Source organism: Columba livia, chromosome 3 (genome assembly GCF_036013475.1).
Source record: "Columba livia isolate bColLiv1 breed racing homer chromosome 3, bColLiv1.pat.W.v2, whole genome shotgun sequence".
Taxonomy (NCBI): Eukaryota; Metazoa; Chordata; class Aves; order Columbiformes; family Columbidae; genus Columba; species Columba livia.
The window spans coordinates 94,125,759-94,143,959 of NC_088604.1; the positions used below are offsets into that span (position 1 = coordinate 94,125,759).

An 18,201-nucleotide genomic window follows, 5' to 3' on the forward strand; every position below is an offset into this window, starting at 1 on the left:
TGTCAAACCTGAATTGATCATGTTCAAAAAAGCCTGGCACACTGTTATATTTTTATAGACATTTTTCTTTAGAGGATAACTTCTGAAAACAGCAAAAAGAAATGTTGCATGCAGCAGTAATTTTTGGAAGGTCAAATTGTTCCCGTTTACCTTTGCTTGCTCTCTCCTTTGTACACGTCATAGCCTACACATCTAAAAGTTCCTAACTAAATTCTCCAAATCTGTGTATAGCACAAACAAAAGCCTCTCCTATAGCTGCAAGTGTCCTCAAACACACATGCTCCTCTGAAAGAGATACCAACCAGTTTTGCACTAGCCACATTTGGTAACTATTTGAGCTAGGTCTGTTAAAGCCTCTAAAGAAATGTCTTCAGGAACTGCACATCCTGACTGCAGTGTGGACATAATGTAAGTCAATCATGAGACATCCTGTGTGCGTTATGAAACTACACAAGGATTCAGATCAGTATGCACATCAGGGTAGTAAGTGAAATCATGCCTTAATTGTGCCCAGAGACATGTTGTGAAGTGTCTTAGATAAGAAGACCCCACCAATATTTTTACAGCTCATGTTAAGTTCTCTAATAGGCTACTGGGTAATTTAATACAGGTGGTGGTTGTTGTTGTTGTTGTTGTGTTGGTTTTTGTTGTTTTATTTTTTTTAAGTTGACATAACCATTCTGAAAAAAAAAAAAGCCACATACTTAATAGGTTAATGCTAAGGAAGGCAAGATGAGGGCATGTCAGTAAAGAAGAGCTTTCCATTTTTATTTGAAGTTGATTCCTATCACAAAGTATATTCTGGTACTTTGCTGAAAACATAATTTTGTCATATTTCTTTCAATTTCCAGGAGAAGGTACACTTAGACCTAAGAGAGAAAGAAAATCAGTTAGATTGAGGATGAATCAGCACAACACTACTGTGAATGTGTGATTGTCATTTAATTTGTGTGTCATGGCATGCACATGAGTACTGCATTACAGTAATTCCCAGAGTTAAGAGATCAGGATCCAACATATGTTGACAACTTCTGTGTCTCTACACTCTGGTTTCTGCAAATGCAGGACTTCAGATAGATGAGCTGAATCAATTAGCTAATTAATGAAAAAAATACAAAGCAAATGCTAATTCAAGAGTTCCTGTACTCTGCAGTTGCATCACATGGACAAATGGCAACGCCCTGGTTTTGCTAAGCTGATTGTGTGTAGTGCTTATAAATATTTTAACCATGGTTCCTCAAAAGGAGCTGAATGCATGGTTCTCTATGTTAACTACTCCTCGGGGGAAAATGAGTGAGCTGAGCAAAAGCAGTGTCGGTACAGCCCGAGGAGTGTGATGTGTTGCAGTCTCGGCACCAGCTTTGCCTACAGGGAAGTCCGTGGGAGTGCAAGTGGTTTAAACATAGGCGAAGTCTAATTGCCAGTAATCATGCGATTACTTACAATTACTTAATATAGCTCTGAAATCAAAAATTAAAAATATATCTCGTTCAGGCACTGATATATAACCTTGGCATAAGGATGTGCTTTTGACAGAAGTATACTATAACCACATAGTAACTGCAAAGCCACTGCCTTAAGGAGCTATCAGTCTTGGATTTATTACAAGATGCAATTAGAGAAGGAAACAAACAAATAGATAGGAGCTGAAAAAGGAGAAGGATGTGGGAAGAACAGAGCAAGCATGCTTTTTCATAGACATGCTGTGTGCGTAATGTCACAGTGAGCAACGGGGCCCCGTGAGTCTCCTGCTTCATGCTGTGGCTTATTTAGGCACAAAATTCACAGACGGCAGAAAGAGTTTTGTTTTAAACAGAACCAAGGAGGGGAAGTTGGGGTTCATCACAAAACGATGACCAGGTATGTACTAACAAATTTATGTGCTCCCCACTATGCTGGCTTAGTGTTGCAAAGAAAAACAAATCTTGGGAGGAACCAAAAAGCAGCTTTTTATGATTACGGATCTTTTTGAGTTAGCATGACCCCTCCCCTTTCCTTCCTTCACCTTCTGTTTCTCCTCCCAAAATAATAACACATTTTGCCAATAATTTTGAGGAAGTCTCAGTGGGCCAGATGGAATTCAGAGAGAGGGATCTAAGGGAGTTTAATTTCATTCTTCTTTCTCCTGCTTTTCCCCTCTCCCCTTGATTTTCCACTTGTGATTTTTTTTTTTTTTTTCTTTGGCTCACTGTGTGACATGGAGGCGGTGAGGCAAAAATAGAAGTTAATGGTACTACCACTGTTTGTTTCTGTTAGCGTTTACATGTGAAACTAAGGCATTTTGGAAGAGAACCAGACTGGCCAGTAAAACCTTTCACCCTTGTAAACTGAACGTTTGGTTTGACTTTGGCTTAGATCCCAGAACTTGTCACAAGCTTTATTATGAAGCTGTAGTTCAGCTCGAGTTTTGTTAGCTTTATTACAACTGCTCTCCTCCTCACCAAGAAAAAAAAAAAAAAAAGCAAGCAAGAAAAGCTTTTGTTCATTCTGAATCCTTTTCAAATTCGGAGAAAACATACTAGAAAATGCAATTAGCCAGATAACTGGTCAGCATCAATCACCAGAAAATAAATGAAGTTTATCTAAAATTTACAAAAATTATACATCACCTCCTTAAAATAGTCCAAGAATGACTAATCATATAAACAATAAGTCAGCCACCAACACTCAAGCATGTTACAACTTCTGAGAAAGCGCAGGCCTAGCACTGCCAAAGAAGAGTCTACAAATCGACTGGAGAATGATATGGACATCTGGAAGGAAGATGCCTGCTACACTTCAAGGGGAGATGTTTTTTTTTTTTTTTAATACACTTTCCCAAAGGGGTAATTTAGCTCTGCATGAATTCACTCAGGGAATATATAAGGAAAAAGAAGAGGACAAAAAGGAATGTGTTACACAATTGTAAAACTATTGGTCTCATCCTGCTTTCATGCATCCTGTGTCTCTCATGCATAGGACCCCCTGCCTTGGTTCAGGATCAAGTATATGGGAGTGCACTATAGGATTTACACAGTGGTTATGGTGTTTAATGAGACTGCTTTATACCACATCCATTAATGAATTTTCCAAATCTAAATCCATTACTGTAGATGCAACAGTTATTGAGAGGACATGTAGAACTGCACTGAAAGATCAGTTAGATCATAGCACTCAGTTGGAATTTGAACCATGGTCTTGTAGTTAGGAAACTAATTTGGGATACTGGAGATCTAGGTTTGACTCTTGCTCCTGTCAGTCAATTCCCATGTGATTCCTGACTAAGTGATTTACACTACCTGTATTTCAATTCCCTGTTGAGCAAATGATGACCTGAAATTCTTATTCAAGTCTATCTTATACTAGTCTAAAAGTTTAGATTGGTTTTCTAGTGTAGAAATTCTCACTCTTCTAAAACTTTTTAGTCAGGAACTGTTAATTTGCTATGATACCTTGATTTTGATTGGAGTTTACAGAAACCAGATTCTTAAAAAGTACCTAATTCCCCAAAAATGTGAATAGATATATTGGCTTGATTTCCGTCCCCCCCACTCGACACTTTGGTGTCTAATTGCAACAGAGACAATTACAATCCTGCACTTTTTGGTGTTACCCAGCACTTATTGCTGTAGCACTGCATTGATGGTGATTCCTTATTCTCCTGTTGGAAAATACAAATTCACAAAATCTAAATGTTCCCTGAGAAACTATTGAATTGAGTCCCATGTCTCTTTCAGTAGTTGCTGTCAAGGCCTCTCCAGAACTGGGGTACACATGGAGCAGGACTACTTTAAAATCTCTCATCTTATGCAAAATTCTCAGTGTTTGGATGTGAGCAGCATTTTTTGTGAGGGAAGGAAATGTATTTTCTTATTACTACTCTTGGAAAGCAAGAGATTTGGCTCAGGCTGGTTAAGCCTGGCTCCCATGCCTAGGCTGTTGCTGGTAATGGGTACAGGCTGCCTTAGTACTGTCTGAATCCTTCCTGTGGATCTGGGTTGAAAGCTTGCCCTTGCTGGGACCAAATGTGGGCCTGGTAGAATCACCAGCATCACTGGTGAGTAAATCAGTCCCAGAACTTCTCCACTCCTTCCTGGAGAACAACATTGTCTGGTGGTTCTTCACTGTTGGTCATCTAACAGAAAGTTAGTCACTCCGCTATACTAGTGTATTAGTGATGTCCATCAGCAACCTATTGAACGATGAATTTGTGTTGCAGATGAAGGTTGTAAGCAAATGATCATTAGTTTTAGTCAAGTAGGAAAATCAGTTACATGTGAAGTGCCATGTAAGACATTGCCACTGAATTTCAGTGCACAAGCAATGAGTGCAGTTCTCAAGGAGCATTTGGTAAATGCTGATTTGCAAACTTGCATCTGATAATCAGGAATTTTCAAACCACACTAGAAAGTTTGCTTAAATTATGTGCAAATATGTAAAAATAAAATGATTAAGGACTTGCCTCTGTCAATAAGAAGAAATAAAAATGCAGCATGAAACTAACGGTCCACTGGTGTATGGTATAGTGCATATTCTGTGAAGTGTTGAGGATGAGATTGTTTTAATAGTCAGCAGGAGTCAGAGCCTCACTACTTCTAAAAATCTCTCTGTGCTTTACATTCTTATTGCTTTCTTTGAGGGGGAGGGAGGTTTGAAGGTCACAGAATTAGGTCATTTGCGTAACCAGAACCAGATGATTAATTACTTTTTCAGGGATTTTGTTCCTCTGAAAATTTTATCCCAGAAAAGCACAAGAACACACAAAGTCTGTGGTTGAAAGAAAATTATAATAAGGTTACAGAAATATTGTACGTCACAGTCCTATGGGAAGTGACTTTTCATTGTTTAGCATAAGAAAAAGAGATACTAACAAGTCAGGCTACACAGCTGGTGTTTCTGCTCTGTTAACAAGCTCCAAATTAGAGTTTTGTAACAAACCTTGAAATATTGCACCCAAGCTGAAAGTACATATATTGGAAAGTCTCAGACTGAAAAGAAATCAGCACAATTAACATTCAAACTAGATTAATTGTCATTTTAGCTTAAAAAAAAAACCTCCTCCATTCTTCCATGTTTCCCCCTCCAAAAAAATTTGGAACTCATCACTGGAAATACCACCTCAAAAATCTTTTTCTGCTTTCCATTATTTAAACCAGAGATGTATGTATTCGTTTGAGCAAAATAAGAATGAATCTAATATTTTTCTTTAATCAGAAGCAGATCCAGATGAGGATTTCAAAATTATGAGAACACTTTTTTTATTTAGATTTCTGTGCATTTAAGTGGTATGTTCTAGGGGAAAATGCTGATTATTGTCAAATGTTGAAGACTAGGTCCCAAAACCCATTGAAAATGCTGGGAAAACTGCAAATAATTTTGATGTGCTTTGAATTAGGCTCTTTCTGGAACAGTCCCTGAACACATGGGATGGGCTGAAACGTAACTCGTTATGCTGCTCCAAAGGCTCTGTTTATCGTGGCAAAGTGACAGGTTTAAGCACTGTCACACAGTCTGTTTACTTCTTTGCACTTTGTTTGGCCTGGTTTTGGCCTGGGCTGACCAGCTTCTCCTAGTTAATGACCAAACTTCGTTTGGGTGACTGTTGCAGACCTAAGGCTCTTCCCAAGAGGTAGCATGAGTGTGGCAGCTGGGTTGAGGTACAAAGAGGAGGGCTGGTTGTGTGACTCCAGACCATGCTAGCACCATTCATCCTCAGAGCCAGAGAGTGGTTCTGGACACCAAAACAGGCCAAAGGTTTTGCAGAAGTGAGGCGCATGTGACTTGACCACAGCAGCAAATGCTTACAGAGAGAGCTAAACAATACTGTGATGGACAGAATTATGGTATCTTCTAGAGGTCCTCTTTTGTGTGCATGAAATCCTGCACAACAGTATGTTTTCAGGAGTCAGCCACACTGAGCCTGGAGGAGGAAACACAAAGTGCTGGTGCCCTACCAGACATTTGCTTCTCCAGAGCTTGGTTGACCTTCATTGAACACTGCTTTGCAGCCTCCCATCCACCCTGGGGGAGAGGAGACAAGGAGAAGAAAGCAAATCCTCAGTCACTTCTCTTTTAGATTGCTTTTTAGTGGTTTTGTCTTGCCCTTCCTCAGTACCAGGAGCTGGTTGAGCCCAGCTCTTCTAAAAGCCCTGCTCTTCAGGAATACCACTGAATGGGCTCCTTACAATGTAAAGTTTGACCTAAGGCTTTTGATACTTTGAAAGGAATCCCTTTCATAGTGAGTGGTATTACATTAAAAGGACAATTCTCTTATCTCATTGGAGTGAGATCAGAATTGGGGTTTCTGCATTTTTTCTCTCCATTGTAGCTTTGGTATAACACAATCTCCCTGATGGTTTTGGTGCTGATAAATAAATGTATTTATATGTTGTGCTCTTACATTCTTGGTACTAACAGAGGAAACAGAACAATAACATACTCTTGTCAATACAAGCACTGCCCTGGGAATTGACTAATTAACATAGAACTCAGCCCTGCAGGGACATTTCCACGTTCATTTTTTGCTGCCTCAGCAAACTATAGGGTTTGAGCCGTTAACTACTTTCAGATGCTCTTTGTCTTTCAAGAAAGAAATAAAGAACATCCACATTGCTTTAGGCAAGTTAATGATTCCACAGAACACTTACCTTTTTTACCATATGCTTCACGGCAGATTAAAATCCTGAAGGAGCTAAGGATTATATACCATGTGTAGTCGCTTGGCACAAAAGCATGTATTCTGAACTAAAAGTGAGTGGCTGAACGTGACATTTATATTCATTGTTTTTCCAGAACTCTGTACTGAGGGTGTTTGATTTTACTTCAAAATCATCCCAAAGCAGAGGTTTTGTAGGTGCTTTGATTTATCAGGGTCTCTTAAAGTTATGACAAGCAGTTCATGGTGACTACTGAGAAAGTTGGAGCAACTTGAGTAACCACTTCTGTAAAGTTAGAAAGAAATCTGGCCTAACTTTCACAAAGAGATGTGCTTAAAATTTGAATAAACTCATACTACTTGTCTTTTGTGAGTGAGCATATTGTTTTCTGTGAATTGCTTTTCATTCATATTCTTTTCATTTGGCCATAAGCCAAAAGTTTCTTGTCTACAGGAAAAATATGAGAGATGTCATTTCAAATGATATGAAATTTTAATCTCACAGGTAAAGAAAATCTCTTTGTTTTTATTAGTTCTCTCTACATCTGGTTGTTATAGCAAATTGTTCTCCTCCTTCTACTGTTTGTTTGTTATTTTTAATTATTATTATTAGTCTGTTATTAATGGGCATGTGTGCCCATTGCTGTTACTTATGAATGAACAAAATCACATTCTGCAATTCATAGAAATCATCTCTAGAAAATAATGATAGAATAATTTTCTATTAGAGGGTTGAAAACTGTTTGATAGTTCCTCAAATGCTACAGATAGAAGGACTCAGAAGCTACATTTCAATGAGCACAAATACTTTCAAAGTGTTTTGTAAGAAAGAAACATAAGCATATCTGCAAAGTGCACGTTTGAGAAAGCTGACACCACAGTACATGCAGATACATGCAACATTCATAGCTCTATTTTGTACACACATTTGCTTGTTGGTGCATGAATATATGAGTGCACTTCAGGCTTGATTATCAGAAGATTGTGTGTGTATAAATGACTGTGTGTGCCTATTAGCATGAGCTATTAAGGTCACCCAAACCTACCTGATCCTTCTGTATAGGCTTCACAAACTTTCCTGGTTTGGAAGAAAATTTTACATGATGTATGTCCGTCTGAACTTTTTTTCCCCCCTGAAACTTTCAATCATAATGGTTTGAAGTTTGCTAAAAAAAGAAGAAAACACATACTGTTTCACTCTTAATCAGACATCCTGGAAAGGTTTAATTTGTGTCGCTGTGGCTTTTAGGTTTTAGAATAGCAAAGTGGATTGAAAGGAACTTTGAAGTCCATCTGAATATGAGGAAAAACTTCTTTAGGTTGAGGGTGCCAGAGCCCTGTAACAGGCTGCCCAGAGAGGCTGTGGAGTCTCCTTCTCTGGAGACATTCAAGACTCACCTGGACACATTCCTGTGCAATCTACTCCAGATGAACCTGCTTTAGCAGGTGGGCTGGATGAGATGATCTCCAGAGGTCCCTTCCAACCCCAGCCAGTCTGTGATCCTGTGTAAGAGAACTCAAAGAAATTAGGAAGGTGGGGGAAAGTGTAATCTGATATGGAGCCAGCAGGTAGCCAGGACTATGTGGGCAAGGTGACTCCTAAGAAAAGAAGTGACACTTACTATGAGAGGTGAGTGACCACAGGACAAGGAGTCAGAGGCAGGGTAAAGGAAAGATTGCTGTAGCAGTATTTTGAAGAGGACAAGGCAGCAAGTGTCAGTCTTGGGGCAATCAGAATAAAACCAGCTTTTGTGCCCCTCTGGCACTTGGAACTGCACCAAGTGTCTGTGAAAGTCACTGAGGATCTTTATTTCCTCTTATCCACACAAGCACTGGCAATTTACTACTGCCACCACCTACTATGACAACTGTTGTGCTAGTCACAGAGATCTGTGCAACGGATTTTGGTGTTTCCAGAATTGCTGATTCTGGGAGTCAGCAAATTCAAGGATGCCAAAAATATGCTGACAAAACCTTAGTATTCTTTATTTCCATGCAATCAGATACCACTCTCCTGATAAGTGTAATAACTTGTCATTAGTTTAGTCTGCCTGTACTATCCTGAAAAGCTTAAGGAAAGCTAGGCATAAGCAACTAGGTTTTATTTCTCTTTTCCCTGGAGATTCATCTCTGCATGCAGCAATGGTAGCTGTCCGTCATATAGCTACAGCATGCTAAAACAGAGGGAACACTGCATTTTGCCTTTTTCTGTCAGGAAGCGTCAAAAGTATTAATAGCATAAATTTTGCTAGCTAGCTAAAATTCTCACACTGCAATCTTGTGCATCAGCATTTTTTTTATTTTTTTTTTTTTTTTTACCACAGATGGTCATTTATGTAACACTGTTGGAAATTGTGGCCGTGTTCCAAAGCAACAGGAAAATGGGATACATCTGCACTGTGTGGGGAAAAATACAAATGAAGTAGAAGCTATGCAAACATTTAAATTACAGGGAAACGGGACTGCGATAAGGCCTGGCCTGCATGAGCAGGAAGAGTGTCAGCCTCACCCATGTCCTGAAAAAATGGTCACATTTATGGGCTACTCTATTGTACTGAGTGGAAGTTTGTTTATGTGGGACCTTCCTTCCCTCAGGACTTCCTCTGAGAGGAAATGTCGTCACTATTCAGTAGGGGTCAATTGTTATGCATTCAAAACTCAAACATAAAATAGTATTCCTGAATGCAACCAAGTGGAAAGGAATAAATAGGATATCTCCATTTACACATTTAGAAATATTTGCAACAGTTATTCTTGCTCACCAATACTTTCAGAGAGCTGAGAAAAACCAAATGGGTCTTGAGTAGCTAGAATACTGTAGTTTTACAGGCACTCTAGACAATACTCAGTATTTGATGAATTCCACTACTTCTTTCAGCCCTGCTACTGCTCTATATTTGAAATGGAAGAAGGCTAAAAAGTCCACAGCTGTAAAACCAGGGTCATGATCTTACAGGAATACATGGTTAAGTCTGGTCCATGTTTTGGATCAAAGTGCTCTGGATCTGAATAGCTCTGAATGAGCACTTTTCCAGGGCTGTTATTTGCAGCTTAGATGTTGCCTCAGTTTTACTTTTTCTCATGGTAAAACAAGAATATAATTTGAGATAAAAGAGCTAATATTAGCATTGCTTTCCCATTGCTATTGTTGTTGTGCTGTCTGTCAACTGAAATAACTATGGATGAGACTTGTGGGTGGGGAATGTCCTGAACTCTTGGAATGACAGTAATAGAATGGCCGAGGTTGGAAGAAGCCTCTACAAGTCCCCTCATCCAGCCTCCTTCTCAGGCAGCATCAACTAGAGCAGATCGCACAGGATAGTGTCCAGCTGGGTATGGAGTGTCACTAAAGGGTGGAAACTCCACAATTTGTCTGGGCAACCTGCTCCACTGTTTGGTCACTCTCACGGTAAAAAAGTATTTTTCTTCTGATTAAATGGAATTTTCTGTATGTCAGTTTGTGTCCAATGCCTGTGTGCTTTTGTCAAGATCATGGTAACAGTGCTATTCTGACACCAGCCGTACTGGAAAGGTGCTGGGCACCAACTGGACAAAGGCACACTCCCAAGAGTAGTTAGTAAATCCTGTCCCCCGCTCACGAGAGACGCTTAGTAAACTTCTTTCTCTTAGGTGAGCAGACTTTTCCTCCAGGTTGGTGTTGGCTTACACTTTTACATCCATTTTGCATTAGGCTGAGGGACACCTCAAAACAAAGGAACATGGGGAACCGACTAGGGTCTAGAGTAGTCTGTAGGGCCTGTTTGTGTCCAGAAATGACACCACAACCACGATCAGTGTTGGAGTCTCTTGACAGCTTCTCTCTTGAAGTTTCAGTATCCATGAAGCTTTCTTCCCTATTGCATGATCTGTACTATGAGTAAGTTGCCTACTGTCTCTCAGACACATTTGTCTGCAGGTGTGGTAAAACAAGATGGCAAGAAGATGTCATTTAGTCTTTCCAGCAGAGAACTTAAAAATTATTCTCCAAGGACAATATATAAAGTAAAGCACAGCACAATATTACTTACTGGCATCAATCTGATTAAAGTTCTGTTGGATCAAGCACCATAGTCTACAAGCTGGTTTTATCCCAGCTAGAGACCCGGTCCAACATGTTTAAACAAATTCCTCCCTTTCTCTGCCTCTTTTTTCCTTTCCATGCACCCATGCAGGGATTAACCAGATTTACAGCCTCTCAGTGAAGGAATAAGAGAAGAGTCTTTCATTTTGCATGTGTACCTGTAACTTTTCTGCCCAGGCGTGTGGTTAGTGCAGCTTCAGTTCAGGGCCATGTCCAGGCCACCAGCCCCTTGCATCACATCTGCAAAATAAACCATCTCCTATGAGGCAGAAATTCTCACCAGGAGAATCACGCCTCTGTGTTGCACAACAAAGGCCACCGCATTGTCTCCCCGTTAAGCGGGTGTTAAAATGCGCATATGTTGCCAGGGCTATTGCATATGAGGGTCCATTTAGGAAACACTGATTTTCCTGACTGCTGAGGGCTCTGAATCCCCTCATATTAGCACATTAGCACACATGCAGGCCTTCTTATCAGATTAGCTACAGTTGTCACAGATTAGTTCACCCTGTGAAGGAGCCGCAAAGGTACCTTTGACCATTCATTCAGAAGAACTAGAAAGGGTTTTTTTTGTTGTTTCCTTGTCTTCAACCATCAGAGTGCAAAGCAAATTAAAAATAAAGTCTTTCTGTTGCTTTCCCTGTCTCTCTCTCATTTTGGTAACAGGGTATCTAAAGTATAGGTATTAGGGTGGACTACACAGAGAGACATTAATGGATACCAAATATTCATATGGAAAATATTTATTCAACCCCTTAAAAACATTTGTGTTTTCTTCCCTCACCAATGTCAATAGTCTCTTGATAAATTACTTTTCTGAGGCTCAAAGTTGCTTTAAAAAAATGTTTTGCTTCTCTCTTTATTTTTTTTTTCCTTTTTTTATTACTTAATTTGCAGTGTGGTTCAATGATCACTATTCTGCAGATTGGGGGCGGAGGAGAGGAAGAGACTCACTAGCAGCTCATGACATTATTTATTTAACCTGTCTTGCTGCTTAAAAGGTTGTGATAGCTGGTAAAATAAACAATGACTCAAAATACCTTCGGCATGACTTGCAGTCTACACAGGCATTAAGTCCGAGCCTAGAGAAGACATAACACCTGGGAAGTGTTGTGGCAGCAGAGATTTTAACAGCCATCTCTACATGAACTTAGTGGTCAAAGAGGCCTAGAAAGTTACAAAAACATATAGTTGAAATTGCTGGTTAGCATTCACACCTTTGGCACAAAAAAACTTATGGAAGGAAACTGTGGTGAGGAAGGAATGCAGGAATTCCTTACACCTCACTGCTTTCTAGGGGACCTGTTCCACATCCTTTCTGCCAGGTGTAGCATTACTGTGCTCGGTTTGAGCTTATTTACCTCTGCAAATTAGCTGTGCTGCCTGTGTATGGGAGACAGAGAGGACAAACTGAAGGCAAAATTACTTTTCCAGGACTGGCTTTCCTTTTGTCATACAGGAGGGCTCTGAGAGTAGACCTGCAACTTCGACACATTGGTCTGGTGCGGAATCTTTCATCTAGGAAATGAAGAAGAAATCAAAAACTGAACTGTGACTTTTTTTTCGATTGCAGGTAACCAAACCACCTTATCATTAGTAGGACTTCAGTTGGTAAGTCTTCATTCAGCATCTCCCACAAATGCTGGAGCACAATTTTACCAATATTGTTTACCAGTCTGTTTCTCTGCACAGGCTTAAACCTGGATGGTTCAATGATGTGCTGTGTTTATAAACAGTAGAAAGTACAATAGATCGTTTGTAAGGACACTAGTGCAATACAGAGCCCGGAGTTTTGGTGCTTCTGAGCAAAGAGCCTGACTATGTGTTCTCAAGTGCATGCAGTCATACTCTTCTTAGGGTACAACTTTAGGGTCAGAGCATGAACTTCTTTGTCCTGGAATTATTTCTGAGAGCTAAACCCTGAAATATTCCCAATCTAGTTGTAACTCTCTTTGTAGATCCTGTTGGAATGCAACAATATTTCTATAATACACTAATTTTTTATTCTATTGTTCTCAAATCATAGTGCCACACCAATAAGAGAGGGCTGTGAAGGATGTGGCAAAACCATCCCTTAGGGCCCTGTGCAATCTGAGAAAACTCACATCACTCATGGTGCTGCTTCCCAAGTTTGTTACAAATAACTCCAATTTATAATCTAGATAGTGAGGCAACAGCAGTAACAACAAAGCAGGGTATATGTTGGAGAAATCAAGCAGTTGTACCCTGCTTTTGCTTTTACTGGTTGCATCTTATTAGTTGATGAAAACAGTTCCATGCTATATGGTTACCAGAAGAGTTCATTGCAACATGTGTTTCTTCTTTTGTCAGATAAAATGGTAAAACCTTACATTATTAATTTCCTGCATTGTTTTCTGATAATAAGCATCAGTGTCTATATTATTATATTTTTACATGCACCTAGTTTGGTACGGTCATTTAAAAATTCTATTTCGTTATATATTTATATATATATGGTGTTAAGTGATTTGTTCCAGTTTTTAATTTTTATTTTGAAAGAGTGTGATGTGGAAAGAAGCAGTAGAAGTAGAAGTAGCTCTCAAATCCATTATTTCTCTATCAATGTAGAAATTATTTTCTGTGTTTCTGTGAAAAACAGTTTTTCAGTCCTTCACTAACACCTTCCAAATGCACTCACTGTGAGTCTATGTAGCTTGTGCACCGACCTCAATCATTAATACAAATTTAGCAAAGTTGTTCTGTTGATGACCCCTCTGTCTTTATCCCAAAGCAAGAAAATAACTGCAGAGCTAAAGGCCTGAATTCACAGTAATTACATATCTTTTTCTTCCTTAAATAAGCACATAGGAGTTTGGGTCAGCGTACTAATCTTCTGTTTCTGTTAGTTATTGTTACTAGGTTGTCCCAAGTGTCACCTGTCTTGCCCGCATGAATAAAGAGTCCCACTTTCAGAGACTCCATTGAATGTGAAAGTGCTGATTTTCACACAGTCCTCTTCATTTAATTGAGTTTCGTCTGCAGCAATGCATTTTGGTGCTGAGGATGTAAATCAAACTATTTTCCAGAACCTCAATTCAAATCCAAACAATCCTCTTCCGTGCCCTCAAAGCAAAATTTAACCTCAGTCTACTAAATGTTTGTTTTTGAGTCTAAATGATAAAACAGTCTGTCTTGTTTGCTTTGAGCAAAAGAGGCTAGAATTGAGACCTGTGATATTTTATGCTTTGACTCATGTAACTGAGTCCCTGGCAGATAACCCTGCATCTCATTTCTCTTATGACATTACAGCTTCCTCCCCTTCCACAATCCCAGGCAGTGTGGCAGCCTGATCTGTGAGTTACCGATGCAGTTGTGACAGGGAGCATGTGCGGTCAGAAGACAGTGGGGAGGCAATGGCATGGGGGATGAAGATGGAGAGCTACTGCCTGCTGTGATCCGTGCGCGGAGGAAGAGCAAGACTGGACAGCATGCTTCCTCTGGCCTTGTCACCTGCCCCCTTGCTTTTGTCACCTCAAGCAGTCTGGCACATGGGCAGAGAAGCAACTTGATGTGTCTGCATGACCACACAACTTTGACCCTTCTTCAGTTCCTTCGCGCAGCGCGTAGAAGAAACCTCTTGGCTTGGGTCATTTTATGACCTAGTGAAAAGCAACACGTAATTTTATTTGAAATATCCATGAACTTTAATGAACTAATTTCTGTCGAAATATCAACAACATGTTGAACTTTCTTAGTTGCCCTTGTTTCAACAAGCATCTCCTTATTTTTACATACTGGGTTAAACTCAGGCTTCATCAAACATGACTAGTAAATCAATTATTTTAAACACCGGAGAGCTGCTTCACTTTCAACAAGTGTTTCCCATGCTGATGAACTCCTGCAAGCTCCACGGCTATTGACCTGGGCTGGGAAGCCTTGTTCTAACTGATAATGTTGCTTATTGTGAGAATACTGCCTACGCAATTCCTACTGCTTGGTGTGCAGATTTGCATTCCAATACATGGAGCGCTCCGTAAGGGTGCATAGGGCTGGTATGCTGGCTCTCCAAGCACAATGGGAATTAAGGATATGTGTCTCTGGGCCAACAATTATTTCCATGTGCTTGGTAAATCAGTGCAGGGAGGTAAGGCTTTCTTCTTGTTTAGTCTCTATCACTGTCTTTGGTGCTATATTGCATTTTAATATAAAACTCCCCCACCACCTCTAGCTCAACTGAGCCCTACGAGTTATTTGCCTGGCTTTCATTAAAACACTAGTGCATGAAGAGCTGTAAGTTCACAGGGCTGGAGGGCATCTCTGCTGAAGCTGGAATTTTTGGTAAATAGCTTGCTGCACTTTTGGAAGTGTTAAAAGTAAGCACCTAATGAATGAGTATGTAAACAATAGAGTTAGTTAAATTACTCCCACTATTCTTTTTTGCTAGTAGAAGTAAATAGTAAATGTTTTTTTCAGCCACTATATATTGTTGGCAGCTCAGACTCCCTATCATACACGTGTAAGTTCAGAGGGTTAAAGAATATCATATTAGTGTGCAGTGCCCTGTCTAGCTACCAAAAGCAATAGGTCTGTAGGCAGACTTAGGCTTTTCCTTCTGTCAGAATAGACTGGGCTACAAAAATAACAGTATCAGAGCAACAGCTGGCTTAGTCACATAATGCTCTGCTATATAGTCTACCTTTCTTGTTTTCATTTCGCTTTCCCTTTGTTTTAAAGACAAAAAAGGAAGCCCTTGGGGGAAAAGATTTCCAAGTTTATTGCTTGGCCAAAGTTAGTTGACTCCGACATCAGCAACCTTTATTAACTGGAGTTTCAACATTTCTTTCATGGAATGTAACACTGACACTGGTACCTCTGTTCAGCCACAGGACCAGAACCAAACAGGCCCTGGTGCAGGGCTTTCTGATGGTGCTTTTCCAAATGCTGCAGTGTCATCTGCCATGGACTGTCCCTAGGGTTAATATATAAATCACTCCGTTCAGTCATAAACATGCCATAGACTCTGCCCTTAGAGTGCCCAGTTAGGTATTGCTCTGCACTGTGTGGCTTCTGTTTTAGAAAATGATTTGAGATCACCGAACTGTTCTTCACATGGGAGCAACAAGCATTTGCCAGTGCCAGCTCTACTCTGATTTTAAATCTGTGACCTGAATCGGGGACTGATGGACAGGAAAGGGGGAGAGCTGGACCACGCCATGGCAGCTCCTCTGCCCGGTGACAGGTACTCCTACTTATCCCCCTCCTGCCACACTGGACTGTGTTGGTTGAGGGCAGCGGTTATTGGGCCAGCTGCACCTTCCATCTCATTCCAGTGCACTGTGCTGGAAAAGAAACAGCCTTTTTTAACAATGAGGGTGGCAAAACACTGGAGCAGGTTGCCCAGAGAGGTGGTAGATGCCCCATCCATGGAGATATTCCAGGCCAGGCTGGATGAGGCTCCGAGCAACCTGATCTAGCTGAAGATGTCCCTGCTCATGGCAGGGGGGTTGGACTAGATGACCTTTGAATGTCTCTTCCAACCCAAACCATCCTATGATTCTATGATCTCCTGATCAGCCACATCAACACATGGATCAAGATAAAGTTGTAGTGAAGAAAATACTGCCTGCACATACAGAGCAACTGAAAAAATTATTACTGAAAAGGACACTTTTTAATTAATGATGCTGGCCCCAAATTAGACTCTATTGCTTTTTGCTATTAATAAAAGGGCCATTTCTATTGCTTCCATCCTTTGATGGAAGAGCACATAAAAAGATCACATAAAAGTAGAATGAAATGAAATGAAATGAAATGAAATGAAATGAAATGAAATGAAATGAAAAATAACACTAGAAAATTTATCCAAGGAGCCTATAATACTGTATATTGGTGATAGATGACTAAATATTTTTAAGTCTTCATAGTATTATGCTGCTCAGCACAGTGTGGTACACTGTCTTCTTTCTTTAACTTTTTATGCTGAGCTATAAGAACAGCTGTCTGGGTTCCTAAAGCAGCAAGTTAAACATTTTGTCTGTAAGGTCACTTTTGTTATCACATATGGTGTTGCAAGGAAATTTCCAACTTAGTTTCAAAATAGCTTTGGGACAACATAAGATTCAAGCCAAGAAAGCCTCCTCCTCCTTTTCCCAGTTTCTGTCAACAGCTGATCAAGGGTCGGCAACCTAAACCCAGCTCTTGTGTAGCTGGCTAGCTCATTTTTTTATTTCTCGAAGGACAAAAGTAGAATTCACTGTTAAGATAATTGCCTTCCTTTTCTGCAGTGATTGAGGTCTAGAAACCATCTTCTTAGGTGCATCATGTAATCTGGATTTTTTCTTTCTATACTTTCTATACTTGTTTTAGGCATGCAGCATATATTTCAGTTAAAACAAGCACTGCTCCCAACATGTCTGGCTTGTTCTTTTGACACAGTTTCTTGAACAGGATTTTACTTGCCCATTAGCTGTCAAAGGTTTGGAGGACAGATGAATATTCATTTGGATAAGCTGTACTGTGTTAGATACTTCAAGTGAAGCTCACCTTTTGTAATAACCAGTTTGTGTTTTTTTCATATTATATCTAATGTGTTTGCTATAAATTTGTCCTTATAAGTTTTTTGTATGCCTGCATCTGTGTCAAAAATAGAAATGGGAATATAAATTGTGTTCTCTGTCCTGTTTCCTGCCTTTGAAGAATCTCTGTAGACTGAAGGATCATTAATGTTCAGGAATAGGTACATTCAGGACAGGTACCCATCATTGTCCCTATGCCCGAGAAACTGCGAATAAGTCCTCATACAAGAACACAGATTGGGCTCCTCTTCCCCACTCAACAGGCAGCTGAATTTGGATACAACTCCTGCATCCTTGAGCTTTGAAGTTTGCCTGCATGTGGTCAGGCTCAGATAGCCTTCTTTGGCCTTTCAAAGATGTCTGGAAGACTTATCTGCTCCTGTTTAAGGTATTCTTATTTGGAGAAAGAGCTGTTCATAGATTTTCAGGTTTTTTTCCTCTCTGATACCAACTAGCTGATTCATTTTACTCTGACACCATGAATAGTACAGCAGTTTCATCAGATATATGAGATCCAAACCATTTCATACTGCTTTTAATTCACAACTGCCCCATCACTCGACTAGAGGGTCATAGAGACAAAGCCTAGTTTTCAGAGAAACTGAGTATCAAAGTGAGCAAGAGGAAACCTGAATTTTCCAATTTGACATTTTACTGATATTGCAGGATGAAGAGCACCATGTTCTTGCTCACTTCTGTAAAAAAACAGCTCTGTATACAAACTGAAGTGCAGAAGCAAAACATTGAATCAGACTGAACAGAAACTGGCTGCAATAGTGGAGGAAGTTTAGGAAGGGAAAGAAGGTGTTGGAGAAGATAATAGGTAGTGGCAGAACTAATTTATAAAGCATCTTCTTTTTATAAAACAAAGAAACAAAACAAAACAAACAAAAAAAGAAACCAGAAGGAAAAAAAAAAGGATTGTAGTGGCAGGGGTTGCTATAGTGAGA

The 18,201-nt window shown here is 39.9% G+C and overlaps 2 long non-coding RNA genes across 5 annotated transcripts in view; one reads left to right on the plus strand and one right to left on the minus strand.

Moving 5' to 3' along the window:
• The window catches only part of LOC110365670 (uncharacterized), a 100,161-nt gene extending 82,817 nt beyond the window's left edge, over positions 1-17,344 (plus strand). For both annotated transcript variants that reach the window (XR_010471588.1, XR_010471589.1), the window contains 2 exons: positions 12,289-12,326; positions 13,986-17,344. This is a non-coding gene — a long non-coding RNA (uncharacterized LOC110365670). The remainder of the gene's footprint in view (positions 1-12,288; positions 12,327-13,985) is intronic.
• Positions 744-8,537, minus strand: LOC135579115 (uncharacterized). Of its 3 annotated transcripts, XR_010471592.1 has the most exons (4): positions 8,257-8,535; positions 8,033-8,137; positions 5,934-6,000; positions 744-869 (listed from the first exon to the last, which is right to left on the minus strand). It is a non-coding gene; the product is annotated as an uncharacterized LOC135579115 (long non-coding RNA). The 3 variants fall into 3 exon arrangements; XR_010471591.1 differs by having other exon boundaries at positions 5,934-8,137; positions 8,257-8,537; XR_010471590.1 differs by lacking the exon at positions 744-869 and having other exon boundaries at positions 3,024-7,800; positions 8,257-8,533.
• Positions 17,345-18,201: the final 857 nt, after the last annotated feature.